The 15,662-nt window shown below is 44.3% G+C and overlaps 1 protein-coding gene across 1 annotated transcript in view; it reads right to left on the bottom strand.

The window, feature by feature from the left end:
• LOC132126443 (synapsin-2-like) overlaps window positions 1-15,662 on the bottom strand; it is a 209,553-nt gene that overhangs the window by 26,600 nt on the left and 167,291 nt on the right. The window lies entirely within an intron of this gene.

The following is a 15,662-nucleotide window of genomic DNA, read 5'->3' as shown; positions in this document are numbered from 1 at the left end:
ACACAGCCATAGGCGAGACGGCTCGCTCGCTCATTGGCTGCTCTGCAGCAAGTGCACAGCCTATCGAGCACAGGCTGATGCAATATCAGACCAATAAGGACGCTTCGCGCCCATCACACCACTTCCCGCCGAAACGGGTGTGGCCCAACCATATAAAAGGAGCTCGAAAAGGCTGACTCACCTGATTTATTTCATCGCTGAAGCGAACCAGAGTGAATCGTACACACGGCAGAGAACGCAGTACTCGTTCCCTCTTCTAGAGAGAACCGAGGTTACGTTAGTAACCGAGTACGTTCTCTTACGAAAGTTCCCTCGTACTGCGTCTTAGCTAAGACGCTACGGGAACCCCATGTAAAACGCCATGCGCGCAGGAATCACACACCAATAAACCTGAAGCAACGCCCAGGATTTACAGTGCACAGTCACCCGAGGGACTCACAGAGAGCCCAGGACAGGAGAGGGGGGGGGGAGCCCTCCGTCCCTTATCTAGCAGCACCCGTAGATGCGGCAATACAATCATCACACAGTCGAGGCAAGGCCTGACCAATGTGGCAATGCGGGTCTTACGTAATACTGCCCATATAACAGTCGGCAGAGCATAACGCTCACGAACTCAGAATTCCCATCAGGGCCCTGATTCGGCTATACCGACAGCAGCCTTGCTTGCAAGGCGGGAACCTCCAGGTTATAGAACCTGATAAATGTAGACGGCGAGGCCCAACCTGCCGCCATACATATATCCTGCAAGGAGATCCCAGTAGACCACGACGAGGCGACGCCCCTCGTGGAGTGTGCTCTGACGCCCAGTGGGCACTGAAGGCCCTTGGAAGCGTAAGCTAACGCTATGCGTCAACTATCCATCTGGATAGAGTTTGTCTCGAAACAGCCATTCCCTTGGAACGTCCACTGAACGAGACAAACAGCTGCTCAGTCTGTCGAAAGACAGCAGAGCGAGACACATAAGCTCTTAAAACCCTAACAGGGCAAAGAAGGCTCGAGACTCCATCCTCTCCTGACACTGACAGGGCAGACAGGGCAATAACCTGAGCCCGAAACGGCGTGTTGAGGGACTTTGGCACATAACCGTGCCTAGGTTTGAGTATGACCCTTGAGTCATTAGGCCCAAACTCCAAGCACGACAGGCTCACCGAGAGCGCGTGCAGGTCACCCACACGCTTCACTGAAGCGAGAGCCAACAAGAATACCGTCTTAAATGACAGATGCTGGAGGCTAATCGATTGGATAGGCTCAAAAGGGGGACCCTTCATGGCCTCCAAAACCGTCGCGAGGTCCCATATGGGGACTGACGGAGGTCTGGGAGGATTCAGCCTCCTAGCTCCTCTAAGGAAGCGGATTACCAAATCGTTCCTTCCTATTGACTGACCGAGCGCTGTTTCAGAAAACGCTGCGATGGCCGCCACATAAACTTTGAGCGTGGATGGGGCTCTGCCCTTATCCAACAGCTCTTGCAGGAAGGAGAGAACCTCCATCACCCCACAATCAAGGGGTGAACATCCCAGAGCTATACACCAGCTGGAGAACACCGACCACTTCGAGGCATACAGCCGTCGCGTCGACGGAGCTCTAGCCTGAGTGATGGTATTTAGCACTCCCACTGAGAGATCAGCGGGTAACCGTTGAGCACCCACACATGGAGGGACCACAACTCCGGTTGAGGGTGCCAAATCGAGCCCCTGGCCTGTGAGAGGAGGTCCCTCCTCAACGGCACTGGCCACGGGGCGATGCCTGCTAACCGCATCAAATCTGGGAACCATGGTTGGTTCTTCCAAAAAGGTGCTACAAGCAGTATTGAACATCTCGTTTCTCTCACCCATTCTATCACCTGCGGAAGGAGGGAGACGGGAGGGAAAGCATACAGCGGGCAGCACGGCCATCTCCGTGACAGCGCGTTTTCGTTCTTGGAAAAGAACGCGGGGCAGTGAGCGTTTTCGTGGGACGCGAAGAGGTTCACCTCCGCCCTGCCAAATCTCTCCCACAACAGCCGGACTGTTTGCGGGTGTAGAGACCATTCGCCCGTCGGAATGTTGTTTCTGGACAGCCTGTCTGGACCCAGATTCTGCAGCCCAGGCACATGCACTGCCCTCAGCGAGCGCAAGTTGCACTGAGCCCAAACCAGGAGGCATTCCGTCAGCCTGTACAGGTTTCGGGACCCGAGACCGCCCTGGCGATTTATGTAGGACACCACAGACATATTGTCCGAACGGACTAAGACGTGGCGGCCCTTGATTCGGGGACAAAAGCGCGTCAGCGCGTTCTCCACTGCCAGCATTTCCAGACAGTTGATATGTTGGAGCTTTTCCCGTTCTGACCACAGGCCAAAGGACGGTCTGCCCTCGAGCAGCGCTCCCCATCCCGAAGTGGAGGCGTCCGTCAACACCATCTTCACTTTCGAGTAATACCCCAGGCTTACACCTGATTGGTACCAGTCGTTTGCTGTCCAGGGTTTCAGGGCTGTAACGCAGCCCTGACTGACCTTGAGACGCAGTCGACCAGATACCCACGCTCCACGTGGTATCCGCGCTTTCAGCCAGAACTGCAGGGGGCGCATGCGGAGCAGGCCCAGCTGCAGAGCCGGAGATGCCGACGCCATGAGACCCAGCATCCTCTGACAATCTCTGAGCGAAACAGTCGCGCCGCAGCGGAGAGAACTCGCCGTGCGTTGCATGCTCAACGCGCGCTGTGGTGACAGCCGCGCCGTCATGGAACGTGAGTCCAGAGCTAAACCCAAAAACAGTATCGTCTGACTGAGGTTCAGCAAACTCTTCGCCCAGTTGACACTGAGACAGAGTCTCTCGAGGTGATCGAGTAAAACGGTCCTGTGCTCCACGAGCTCCGCTCGTGATTGAGCCAGAATCAGCCAGTCGTCCAAATAGTTGTAAACGTACGAGGAGCTACGGACAAGCCGAACGGCAGGACTGTAAACTGGTATGCCTGGCCCTCGAATGCGAATCTCAAATATCGCCTGTGATTTGACGCTATCTGTATTTGAAAATACGCGTCCTTCAGATCTATTGACATGAACCAGTCTCCTCTGCGAATATGCGCGAGGAGCTTCCTGGTCGTAAGCATTCTGAAACTGCGTTTCACTAATGCCTTGTTCCGCTGTCTTAGATCCAGTATGGGCCTGAGACCCTGTCTCTTTTGGGCACCAGAAAGTATCTGCTGTACAGCCCCCCCTCGCTTTGAGCTTGAGACACAGGCTCTACAGCCCCTTTGCTCAACAGTTTTGATATTTCGGCCCGAAGTAGGTGTGCTACTTCTGTTTTGACCGTGGTTTCGACGGTCAAAAAACTGTAGCGAGTAGCCTCTCTTTATAATGCCTAGCACCCAATCCAAAACCCCTGTAAGCGCTGACCATGCATCTGCATGAATGGCTAAGGGCTGGATGCGAAGCGCGCTCTGTTGCCTGGGCAACGGCGGCGCTTCGGTGTGCTGTAACATGGGCGTTACGCCTGCGGCATTTGAGGCGGGGAGCGCGCTGATCACAGTGGGCAGATCGCTCCTCCTCGACCCCGTCCCGGCGCTGAACCAATTGAGGGAGGGCTGTGCTTATATGTGGAGATGGGCACTGGGCAGTGGGCATCTTCACTACATTTATAGCATCATCGGCCGTGGCCGGACGAACATGCACGGGTTTCGTTTTTACAGAAACCACATGACGCATGTGACATAGTTATTGTGGGCATTGAGGAGTGGGCACGTTTACTATGCAGTGCGCGCGATCGACTTGAGTCGCTTTTATGGGCGCGAGCCCTGTGTGAAGGGCTGTGCTTATATGTGGAGATGGGCACTGAGCAGTGGGCATTGTCACTACATTTATAGCACCAGGCCGGGACACCAGAAATTACACCTCTTTCGGGAAATAACTGGGTAGCCGTGATAACGGTTTTTGTGTGCAGGCAAGCGGGTAACCGTACAGGCTTGCGCATTGCAAAAGACGCTGAAACAGTCACAATCCCTGGAACTGAAACAGCGGCGCGCTTAGGTGAGAGTTCGGCCACGGCGACTCGTACACCGGCGCTCTCCTAGGATGGCTTCGGGGCTCCCGAAAGGAAACTACCATCCAGCCGGGAACGAGAGGGGGGGCGCTGGTGCAAACCACTCGAGGATGAGACTCGTCGCGGCCAGCGTGAGCACTCGCCTCGGCTCCTTCTCGATGTCAGCACGTTTGCTGGGCTTCTGAGCAGAAGGCGCGAGATCCTCGGAGCTCGCCCAGCCCTCACTGCCCGAAGCTAGCAGAGTGCGGCGCCTCAGCGCAGCGGAGAATGCAGGCTCAGAGAAAATGGCCAAGCGAGTCCTCAGAGTCACCATGGCAACAGCTCGCAGTGAAGGCATCCGCCGTCAGCGAGCGCGAGCGCTGCATGATCTTCACCCAGGCAGGAGACACAGATGACGTACCGGTCTCCCTCGCTGAGTGGGGCTCTGACGAGCCGCAGGAAGGCATCTTAAAAAAGACGCAAGCTCTTTTACGAGTGTGTGTCGCAGGGCGAACACACACACACACGCATAAAGAACAGTAGGATATAACAGAATTGAAAGGATATGTGCGCCGGAGAGCGCAGCAGGAATGGCAGTGGAAGGCGGCGAAGGCCAGCAGCTTCAGAAATGGCTCGTCCCGCTGAGATGCCTATCAGACGGTGCTTGCTTCCTTCGTGATTGAGCGATGCGTGAGCTTCGCTGAAGAGATGAAAAATCAGGTGAGTCAGCCTTTTCGAGCTCCTTTTATAGGGTTGGGCTACACCCGTTTCGGCGGGAAGTGGCGTGATGGGCGCGAAGTGTCCTTATTGGTCTGATATTGCATCAGCCTGCGTTCGATAGGCTGTGCACTTTCTGCAGAGCAGCCAATGAGCGAGCAAGCCGTCTCGCCTATGGCTGTGTACTGCTGCAAATGCGCTTTTACAAAAATTCTAAATTAAGGATAATTTTTTGCTTCAGTATTTCGTGAAAAGAGACTTTTCCCGTAGCGTCTTAGCTAAGACGCATGACGAGAGAACTCTCGTAAGAGAACTGGTTTTATGATGTGTATAAATGACTAGATGATGTGGAGGTTGTACAAGTAGTTTTGAGAATTTCATTTCTGATTTGAGAAATGCACCAAAGCGACTGAGAAAAACTGTATTAGACTTTTTGTCATTTTGGCATGAATTGTGCAAGTGAACCTTGACTAATGAAGAGAATGTAGATGATAAACAGGTTCTCTGGAATAGCTCAAAGGTTCAGCTCATGAATCTTCAGTTGGAAAACTTATTGTCACGATCATTAGATAGAGTGCCCATGAGCTTCAGTAGAGGGCACTCCAGTCAGGACCATTCCACCCATTCACCACCAGTTGTCACTTGGACACTAGCACCTCTCAAACTGTTGCACCACACCCGAACTACATTACCCATGAGTCACTGCATCACAATCACCCTGCCTCACCTGCACCTCATTCATCAGCCAATTTCCTTGCCACACCTGCACCTCATTTACACACACACATAAAAGCAGCACACTCACTCTCACTCACTGCGAAGTCTTGTTTAGCCAGTCTGACATTTCCGAGCATTTTCCCTGTGTTTGTTATTCCTGTGTTTTGACCTTTGGACTGTTTATTCCGACTCTGATTCTCCGCTGCCTGTCCCGATCTCTGCTTGTTTCTGGTTACGATTCTGGTTATCCCTGACACACCTGACGCCATTCCTGATCTCTGCCTGTATGACCATTCTGTTTAATAAATGCTGCATATGGATCCGAACACCTCCGACTCCTTGTTACACTTATACTGTATAGACAGAGGACAACACAAGAGTTACAAATTCTGAAAATTGACTTATTTTCATCTTTGTGCCCATATTTCTTAATAAACTATGACACAAGGACTTGTCATTGTGATGGCACTGACATGTTCATTGACACAGATATTTATTTTTGAGAGATGAACTAAGGATTTTGAGCAAGAGACTGGCTTTTGCAGGCAATCCATGGTGTTTTGCTATTTGTACGAGTTGTTTTGAGAAATGCACTTACTGTTTTGCAAATCTCAAGGATGATTCGAGAACCAAAGCGACTGAGAAATTGTAAATATAAAATGTAAATGTAACTAGAAAAAAAAGTTTGTTGAGACAAACTTTAAGTTGGCTTGAGAAAGCTAGACCATAAAGTTTTAAGAAGTTTAAGGAAGAAGTTTAAAGTAGTTCGAAGTTTAAAGTAGTTTAAAGTTAGATTGATAGATTAGTTGAAAGAAAGAAATATATATTAGTGAGAAAGAGTGATAGATAATTATTTAGAAAGAATGATAGATAGATTAGTTCAAAAGAAGGATAGATAGATTAGTTTGAAAGAAAGAATGATAGATTAGTTTGAAAGAAAGAATAATAGATTAGTTAGAAAGAAACAGATATATTAGTTAGAAAGAATGATAGATGAGTTAAAAAGAAAGAATGATAGAGATTATTTCAAAAGAAAGAATTATAGATTAGTTTGAAAGAATGCTAGATGGATTAGTTTGAAAAAAGAATGATAGATTAGTTAGAAAGGAAGATAGATTACTTAGAAAGAGATAGATAAAAAGATAGATAGAAGTTAGAAGCATGTTTCTAACATAATTAGCATGTTGCTAGCATGTCGCTAGCATGTTGATAACATGATTAGCATGTTGCTAATGTGTTTCTAGCATGATTGGAATGTTGCAAGCATGTCGCTAGGATGTTTCTAGCATGATTAGCATGCGAATAGCATGTTGCTAGCATGTTTCTAGCATGATTAACATGTGACTAGCAATGTTGCTAGCATGTTTCTAGCATGATTAGCATGTGACTAGCATGTTTCTAACATGATTAGCATGTTGCTAGCATGTTTCTAGCATGACTAGCATGTTGCTAGCATGTTTCTAGCATGACTAACATGCAACTAACATGTTGCTAGCATGTTTATAGCATGATTAACATGTTGTTAGCATGTCACTAATATGTTTCTAGCATGATTTGCATGCTGCTAGAATTTTGCTAATATGATTAGCATGTTGCTAGCATGTTTCTAACATGATTAGCATGCGATTAGTATGTTGCTAGCTTAATTAGCATTTTTCTAGCATGATTATCATGTGACTAGAATGTTTCTAGCATGATTTACATGTTGTTACCATGTCACTAGCATGTTTCTAGCATGATTAGCATTTTGCCAACATGTTTCTTGCATGATTAGCATGTTGCTAGCATGTTTCTAACATGATTAGCATGCAACTAGCATGTTACTAGCATGATTAGCATGTTGATAACATGTTTCTAGCATTATAAGCATGTGACTAGCATGTTTCTAGCATGATTATCATATTGCTAGCATGTTTCTAGCATTACTAATATGCGACTAGCATGTTGGTAGCATGTTTCTAGCATGATTAGCATCTTGTTAGCATGTTGCTAGTATATTTCTAGCATGATTAGCATTAGACTAGCATGTTGCTAGCATTTTGCTAGCATGTCTCTAGCATGATTAGCATGTTGCTAGCATTTTTCTAGCATGACTAACATGCGACTAGCATATTTGCTAGCATGTTTCTAGCATGATTAGCATCTTGCTAGCATGTTGTTAGTATATTTCTAACATGATTTGCATTCGACTAGCATGTTGCTAGCATGTTTCTAGCATGATTAGCATGTTGCTAGCATGATTACCATATGACTAGCATGTTTCTAGCATGATTAGCGTGTTGCTAAAAATGTTTCTAGCATGACTAACATGCGACTAGCATGTTTCTAGCATGATTAACATGTTGCTAGCATGTTTTTTGCATGACTAGCATGCGACAGCATGTCGTTAACATGTTTCTAGCACGATTAGCATTTGACTAGCATGTTTCTAACATTAGTAGCACGTTGCTAGGATAGACAGATAGACAGATAGATAGATAGATAGATAGATAGATAGATAGATAGATAGATAGAAAGATAGAAAGATAGATAGATAGATAGATAGATAGATAGATAGATAGATAGATAGATTAGAAATATTAGATGAGTAGATAGATAGACCTATAGAAAGAAAGGAAGAAAGCAAGAAAATGTTTGAAGATACTGTAACGATATCAACCTTCATATTCATCCGGAAGAAGGAGGCGGGAACCGGCGGACAATCAAAAACATTTTAATAACAAAATAAACACAAAACAGCGCACCAGCCCCTCACGGACGACTGGTGCGCATAAAATAAAAACCACAACACAACTAAAAGCCCAGGCCTGGTCCTCTCTCGTCCTTCACTGTCGTCGCTCCAGTTTTATATCCTTCCATCTCCTCCATGGGCCTCGAGACCGGTGGGACGAACAGGTGCAGTTCATCTCCAATCACTCCCCCGGCCTCGCTCCCATGTCCCTCGGCCCCGCCCCACTCGTCACATACCCCCATCGCCCCTCGCAGGCCGGGGGGTACTCCCGAGACTGCGCTCTACTCCCCCCCCCCCCTCCCTCCGGGGGGGCCGCTCCCGGGGACCTGCGGGAACCTGGGGGTAGGACAGGCGAGGCGAGAGAAAAGGAGATGGAAGGAGGAGCGACAGAGACGAGAGAGGGGAGAGAGGAAAAAAAAAAAAAAAAAAAAAAAATTCCGGTTCCCAGACGCACCGCTGCTCGGCCCTCCACCAGCTGGGTGATCTCCTCCGCGGTGCCTGGCGGTGGCACTGGACGGCCCTCGGCGGACGGCACGACACTCCTCCGCCGCCCGGTGGACGGCGACGGCTCCTCCGGTTTTGGGCAGCCGGCAGGAGTCCCCCGTTCCCTGCTCCTCCGGATACCTTCACGGAGGCAGCAGGCTCCGGCCCCCTGGCGAACGGCGCCGACTCCTCCGCTCCCTCACGGACGGCAGCCGTCCCTCCCTATCGTGGGCGGTCGGCAGCGAGCTCGCCCGTCCCCGGCAACTCGCTCCAGTCCACCGCCTCGAGCGTCCATGGCGGCACACTCCTCGCCAGCTCGATGGCACCGCGGATTCACCACAGCGGCGAGGGATCCTCAGCAGCGCGTCCCTCCTTCTCCCGGGCTTCGGCACCACTGTAACGATAAACCTTCATATTCATCCGGAAGAAGGAGGCGGGAACCGGCGGACAATCAAAAACATTTTAATAACAAAATAAACACAACACAGCGCACCAGCCACTCACGGACGACTGGTGCGCATAAAATAAAAACCAAAACACAACTAAAAGCCCAGGCCTGGTCCTCTCTCGTCCTTCATTGTCGTCGCTCCAGTTTTATATCCTTCCATCTCCTCCATGGGCCTCGAGACCGGTGGGACGAACAGGTGCAGTTCATCTCCAATCACTCCCCCGGCCTCGCTCCCATGTCCCTCGGCCCCGCCCCACTCGTCACAGATACATAGATAGATAGATAGATAGATAGATAGATAGATAGATAGATAGATAGATAGATAGATAGATAGATAGATAGATAGATAGCAGAGGTGGGTAGTAACGAGTTACATTTACTTCGTTACATTTACTTGAGTAATTTTTTGGGGTAACGAATACTTTTCGGAGTATATTTAAAGATGGGTACTTTATACTCTTACTTGAGTAAATTTTTGGGGAAAAATCTGTACTTTTACTTCGTTACTGTGGGCGACGATCCTCTCGTTACTTTATCTTAATGCAATAAATGTTATAATGCTTCAGTTTATTCCAAACGCGCCGTCTACTTTTCTCTGGGCAATGAGCGATGCCCATTCGCGAATGATTCATTCTTTTGAGTCAATTCTGTTCAAAGGCTTGATCAAACCAATTGGCAAACGAGTGAATTGGTTCATGAATCAGTTTGAATGAGTCGTTCAGTTCCCTGCTGCACGCGCTGAGCGTCTGAAGTGGTTCACTCGGAGTTGTAACGTTTAACATCAGCAGCGTTGAAAACGTGGCTGTGGAACTGCACTGAATTGAAATCTGCAAAGGCTATTATTTGCTAGCGATGGAGATCCTTATTAGATGAACACCGCGTGTGCTGTCTACTGTTTAACAGGTAATAACTTGGGCTACATTCGATTACAGTACACGATACCACTGTGACATTAGTTTGTTGTACGTGTGTGGCTTATAACAGAGGGGAGTCAAGTTGAATGCAGCTTCCAAAAGACAAAAAATAGCCGATTAAGATTTTATTAATTTTAATACAATCACACCTGTGCAAGTACGTTCAGCGAGTCATATTATCAGCTGCTAAATTCAGATCTGTGATCGCTTGCTGGCGCTGAGCCAGAGATAGATGCGTTTATACAGCGCTGCGCATTATAACCAATCACACATGATTCTTTTGAGCTTATTAAAGCATTGGCCAATCAGAGGCTTTCAGATGAGTCATCGCTAAAATGCCGGTGCTTCCTTCACTCGCTCACTGACTGAATACCTCTTTCTGGCGAATTCTCTCGCAGGAACAACAAAGTGCAGATGTGTGTACGAATCTTTAATTAAGATATTGATTTCACAGTGTTAACAGTTTCAGTGATTTTAATGGGAGTTTCTGAGAGTGATTGAAATCTAGACTGTCAGTGAAAATGATCTTTAATAATGTATATGTTATTTGCTCTCTTTCTGAACAATGAAAGATTAGTAGCAATATTTATATCACATTAACTTTCAATGTTAAATTCACATTTAATATAAAGTCAGTCGTATTAAAAATATGTTACGGCATGACACCTATATCTGTTACTTAAGTAAACAGACAGGGTTTTATAATAAATTACATAAATTGGAGTAAAGGCTGATGAAATATATACATTTATACACGCACACATACATTACATACATTTTATCTATATATCTAAATAAAAATAGGCTCAGTACAGTATATATGACCCAAAGTAACTAGTAACTAACTACTTGAGTAGATTTTTTATCCGATACTCTTTTACTCTTACTCAAGTAACTATTCAAGACTAGTACTTTTACTTTTACTTGAGTAAATATTTCTAGAAGTACTTTTACTTTTACTTGAGTACAGTTTTTGGGTACTCTACCCACCTCTGATAGATAGATAGATAGATAGATAGATAGACATAGAATGGTAGTTTAATTGAGTCTAGGGGTTTCAGGGAGTTTAGATTTGAATGTTTGGCTTGTGCACTAATGGGCCACCGTAGTCTTGGCTCCATTTGAGCACTCTGCAATGTAAGTCTATGTTTTTTTTAAATGATTTTTAATATTAATTTTTAAGAAAACTGAAAGTCAAATCAGTCTGAAAAGATATAGCACACCAAGTCAGAACAGTCTGAAAGTCTGACCTGAGTTTGGAGTTTGTAGAGTTAAAGGTCTAGAGGAGTTTTGGGTCAGAAGAATAATAATAATAAGAAGAAAAAGAATAATACGTTTAAATAGGATTTCAGTAAGTTGGCTTTCTCAAACCAACTTAATAATAACTTGACTAATAGTTGATCATTTGAAATCAGAAGTGGGTTATATGAAATGCAAAGGCCTCTAGATTATGCTATTTTGTTATCTTATTTTACCAGAATAAAATCTTATCATGCCTTGATTTTTAATTATTTAATTAGGACAGAAAGGTCAGACTTTGGTTAGACAAAGTCTTGTCACATCTTTAAAGGATTCAACCAATCACAGATTAGAGCGTCACCTGTGACAAATACTGTAATTAACACATTCCCAAGTGTGTAGAAGAAGAACCCCAGCACACACAACCTTCATTTGAAATGCATCCTGACCTTTGACAGCATGCCAAAGATTCAACCACAGACCAAGGTGCTGATCATCAAGAGCCTGAAGACCAACCAAGTCTCCTGCTGAGGTGGCAGACTTCTTTAATGTATCTAAATATCAAGTGGAGAAGATAAGAAAAAGATTTGAAGAAACTGGTGAACTCATGACAGGCCCAGGTCAGGCAGAGCCTGTAAGAAAACTGTTCAAGAGGATTGTTTGTTTGTTCGACAGTGCAGGGCCAACCTCCAACTACAGCAGAGTTACATAAGAACTGGTCACCAGAAACCTCTGTATCTAACAGTTTGTCGAATTCTCTCACGCAGTGGTCTCAATGGCTAAATTAGTGCTCAGAAACCAGCATTAAACAGAAAACTAAAAAATCATGTTGCATTTGCCAAGGTCCACAGCTTGCAGGAAGGATGGACTGTGGAAAAGTGGCAGAAGGTTGATTTTTCAGATGAATCTTCTATTGAACTGCATCCTAATCAATGCAAATACTACAGAAGACCTATTGGAACCTGCATGGACCAAAGATTCACACAGAAAACAGTCAAGTTCGGTGGAGGAAAAATCATGGTTTGGGGTTACATTCAGTATGGGGCATGCAAAAGATCAGCAGAGTGGATGGCAAAATCAACAGCCTGAGGTATCAAGACATTGTTGCTTCCCATTACATTCCAAACCACAAAAAAGGGCAAATTCTTCAGCAGGGTGGTACTCCTTCTCATACTTCAGCTTCAACATCAAAGTTCCTGAAAGCAAAGAAGGTCAAGGTGCTCCAGCATTGGCCAGTCCAGTCACCAGACATGAACATTATTGAGCATGTCTGGGGTAAGATGAAGGAGGAGGAATTGAAGATGAAACCAAATAATCTTGCTGAACTCTGTGAGTTCATAAGTTATTTGAGTCATTGCCGTGACATACGGATTCAGTCCTCCAAGCTCATGGGAGTCATTCAAAATATTCAATCTTTTTCCACTGCACCATGACTTTATGCCCTGTGCTGTACATTATTTCTATTAAGTGCCAAGACTTTTGTCGAAGCAAAGTCTGACCTTTCTGTCCTAATTGAATAATTAAAAATCAAGGCATCATAAGATTTTATTTTGGTAAAATAAGCGTAATCTAGAGCCCTTTCCCTTTCATATGAGCCACTTCTGATTCCAAATGATCAGCTATAATTTGTTGTTCCTACAACTTGAATAGGTGACAAGATTTTTGTCGAGGAATGTATAACACGTATATTTATAACTATAGTGTGTCTTTTTAAACAGGAGATTTAAATAATCAAATAATAAAAATTATTATATATTATAAAATATGCTTGGAATAATAAGAATAGATTTTATATAATAACTAATTTTAAATGCATCTTACACAATAAAAAGAATACATTTTGTAAATAAAATTAATTTTATTTACAGCAGATAATTAAGTGATTTTGTAAGTCACGTGAGCAGCGCGTTCCCAGTTTCGTAGGATCACAGAACTCACTCATCCACTGTGAATAGATCGCCATCCATGAGTTTTATCACAGAGGTGATACATACATTTATTTTTACATACGTCCACATGAGAAACAATTACTGTCCGAATCAGGCTTATGTGTATATTGCACATTATATATGTAAATTGTTCTGCACTGTCTGGAGCAAGCTCCCAAGAATTTCACTCATCAAGGCACATGTGCTGTGGTGATGTGACAATAAAAGTGATTTGATTTAATACCTTGAGTAAGCAAGGTTTGGGGTTAATCAACTGAAAGTTCAGGGCATAGCTGACAGTAAGTTAACCGTGCTTTCTGGAATACACCCCAGGAACAAAAGCAGGCAAGGGAATAATGACTTAATTAATAGAACACAGGTGAAATGAATAACTAACTAAAAAAAAGGGGAAAATTAGGTGAAATGACAAAGACATAACTAAGGCCCCGTCCACATGGATCTGGCATTTAAGGAGCTTGAAAACGCTATTTTTTTAAACCAGGTCCCAGAGTGGATAAATCTGAAAACTACACCATTGCACTCTTGTGTGTAGAGCCAATCCATATATTTTGTGAAATGATGATGTCATCACCCCACATCTGGCCACTATTCAGACACCGCTAAGTCACCTAACAGCAACAACAGGTGCGTTCGACAGGAAGCAGCGCTGCACAGAAGGATCACTGTATGACATCAAAGTACCGCGAGAGCAATAAGAGAGCACATGCATCCAGTGTATTCGAATCACTCTCGCTTTGATGTCATACAGTGATCCTTCTGTGCAGCGCTGCTTCAAGTAGAACGTGGCTAACAATATGAACAAACTCTGAATGACTGCTTTTTAATAACTAACATTAACAGATTAATAAATGTGTTGTTCCATGTTCGTTTTTCATGTTCTTGTTGTTGTGTTGGGTTTGTATTAGTGCAGACCTGCCAACATGTACACATTTAGCGTACTGGCTACACATTTTGACCTAAAAAATATGCTGGTACGATTTGTCACTCTAAACTATGCAAAAATCTAGTGATGTCCCTGTCCACGCACAGTATTCAAAACAAGCAACAGAAAAATTTATTTGAAAATGAAGACAAATAAAAAAAAATTGTTTGTTTGTTTGCTTTGCATTTAAAGAATTTCTCTATTTTATTACTCTCCTAGCAGCCAGTAGTTTATAGTTTCAGTTCAATCCGTTAGAAGCTCTGACAGAAAGGCTGCTTGTGAGGCTGACAGAGACCTGCTGTTTAATGTGTTTGAGATATGCTGTTTTCCTTAATGCATAACTTACAATGCACAGGTATATTCTCCATCTGTAAATGTTAAAAAAACAATGGAAATATTTCCATTTTGCTGTCAGAAGTGCATGAGTTTCTACTTTAGCGATTTTCCGCAAATCTCCAGAGACTAAGAACATTTAGAGTGTAAGTGTAATGGGTATAAAAATAGCCTTTTTACTCAATTAGTCTGTGTAGTTTAGTAACTTTCATTGCTGTTGTATTTATGTTGTTAAAAGCAATAATTAACTAAACAGTTTCAGTAAACAGTAAAAAAACATAAAAAGTAAAATTGTATACTGTTTACCCCACTCCGACACTTGTAACCAACCCCCAACAATTTTGCTTTTTTTCTGTATTATATGTTCTCAATGTATTTAACAGTGGTATTTCTTAAAATAAGTAATGGCTTGTTAAAAAAAAAACAAAAAAACACAGAGCTACAATGACATAAAAAAATGGCTGGGATTAAGAAACCTGCCAACGGTGTGCTTTTATCTCTCGCAACAGCAAAGTAACATTCATGTTTTGCAATAGGTTGGTCGTATTGCCGTCTGGGATGCATCATGCTGACTGCAAGATAGTGTGACATAGCATGAGATGCAGCTGCTCATCTCTAAAATGACATTACAGACTCGTTCTGCAAGTGGATAATATGCAAAATTAGTTAATCTACTAAAAGATTAACTAAAAAAAAAATTTAATTACATTAAAGTCCATTACAACAATTGTATGTAAATATATCTTATTTATTTAGTGAAGTAGCCAACTAAAGGCTACATTAAGCCAAGTATGGTGACCCATACTCAGAATTCATGCTCTGCATTTAACCCATCCAAAGTGCGCACACACACACACACACACACAGAGCAGTGGGCATCATTTATACTGCAGCGCCCAGGGAGCAGTTGGGGGTTCGGTGCCTTGCTCAAGGGCACCTCAGTCATGGTATTGCCGGCCCAAGACTCGAACCCACAACCTTAGTTGTTAGTGTGTTTTGTGGTGATTTCATTGTAAATTTTGTCAATTAGTGGTGTGTTTATTGTCATTTTGTCACCCATTCAGGCTGGTGTCGCTGTTGGACAGTGTTTTCTCTACTTCCTGTTGGCCTTCTGTAGCAAATCGTAGCTCTGTGTAGCTGTTTTTATTTTATTTTTTTTCTCTAGAATCTTTATCTTACAATCACTCTCTGTTTTTTAAAGTGGTAAAATA

The sequence above is a fragment of the Carassius carassius genome, chromosome 44 (assembly GCF_963082965.1).
Source record: "Carassius carassius chromosome 44, fCarCar2.1, whole genome shotgun sequence".
Taxonomy (NCBI): Eukaryota; Metazoa; Chordata; class Actinopteri; order Cypriniformes; family Cyprinidae; genus Carassius; species Carassius carassius.
The sequence above is the reverse complement of the archived record's forward strand: the minus strand, read 5'-3'. Positions and strand labels throughout refer to the sequence as shown.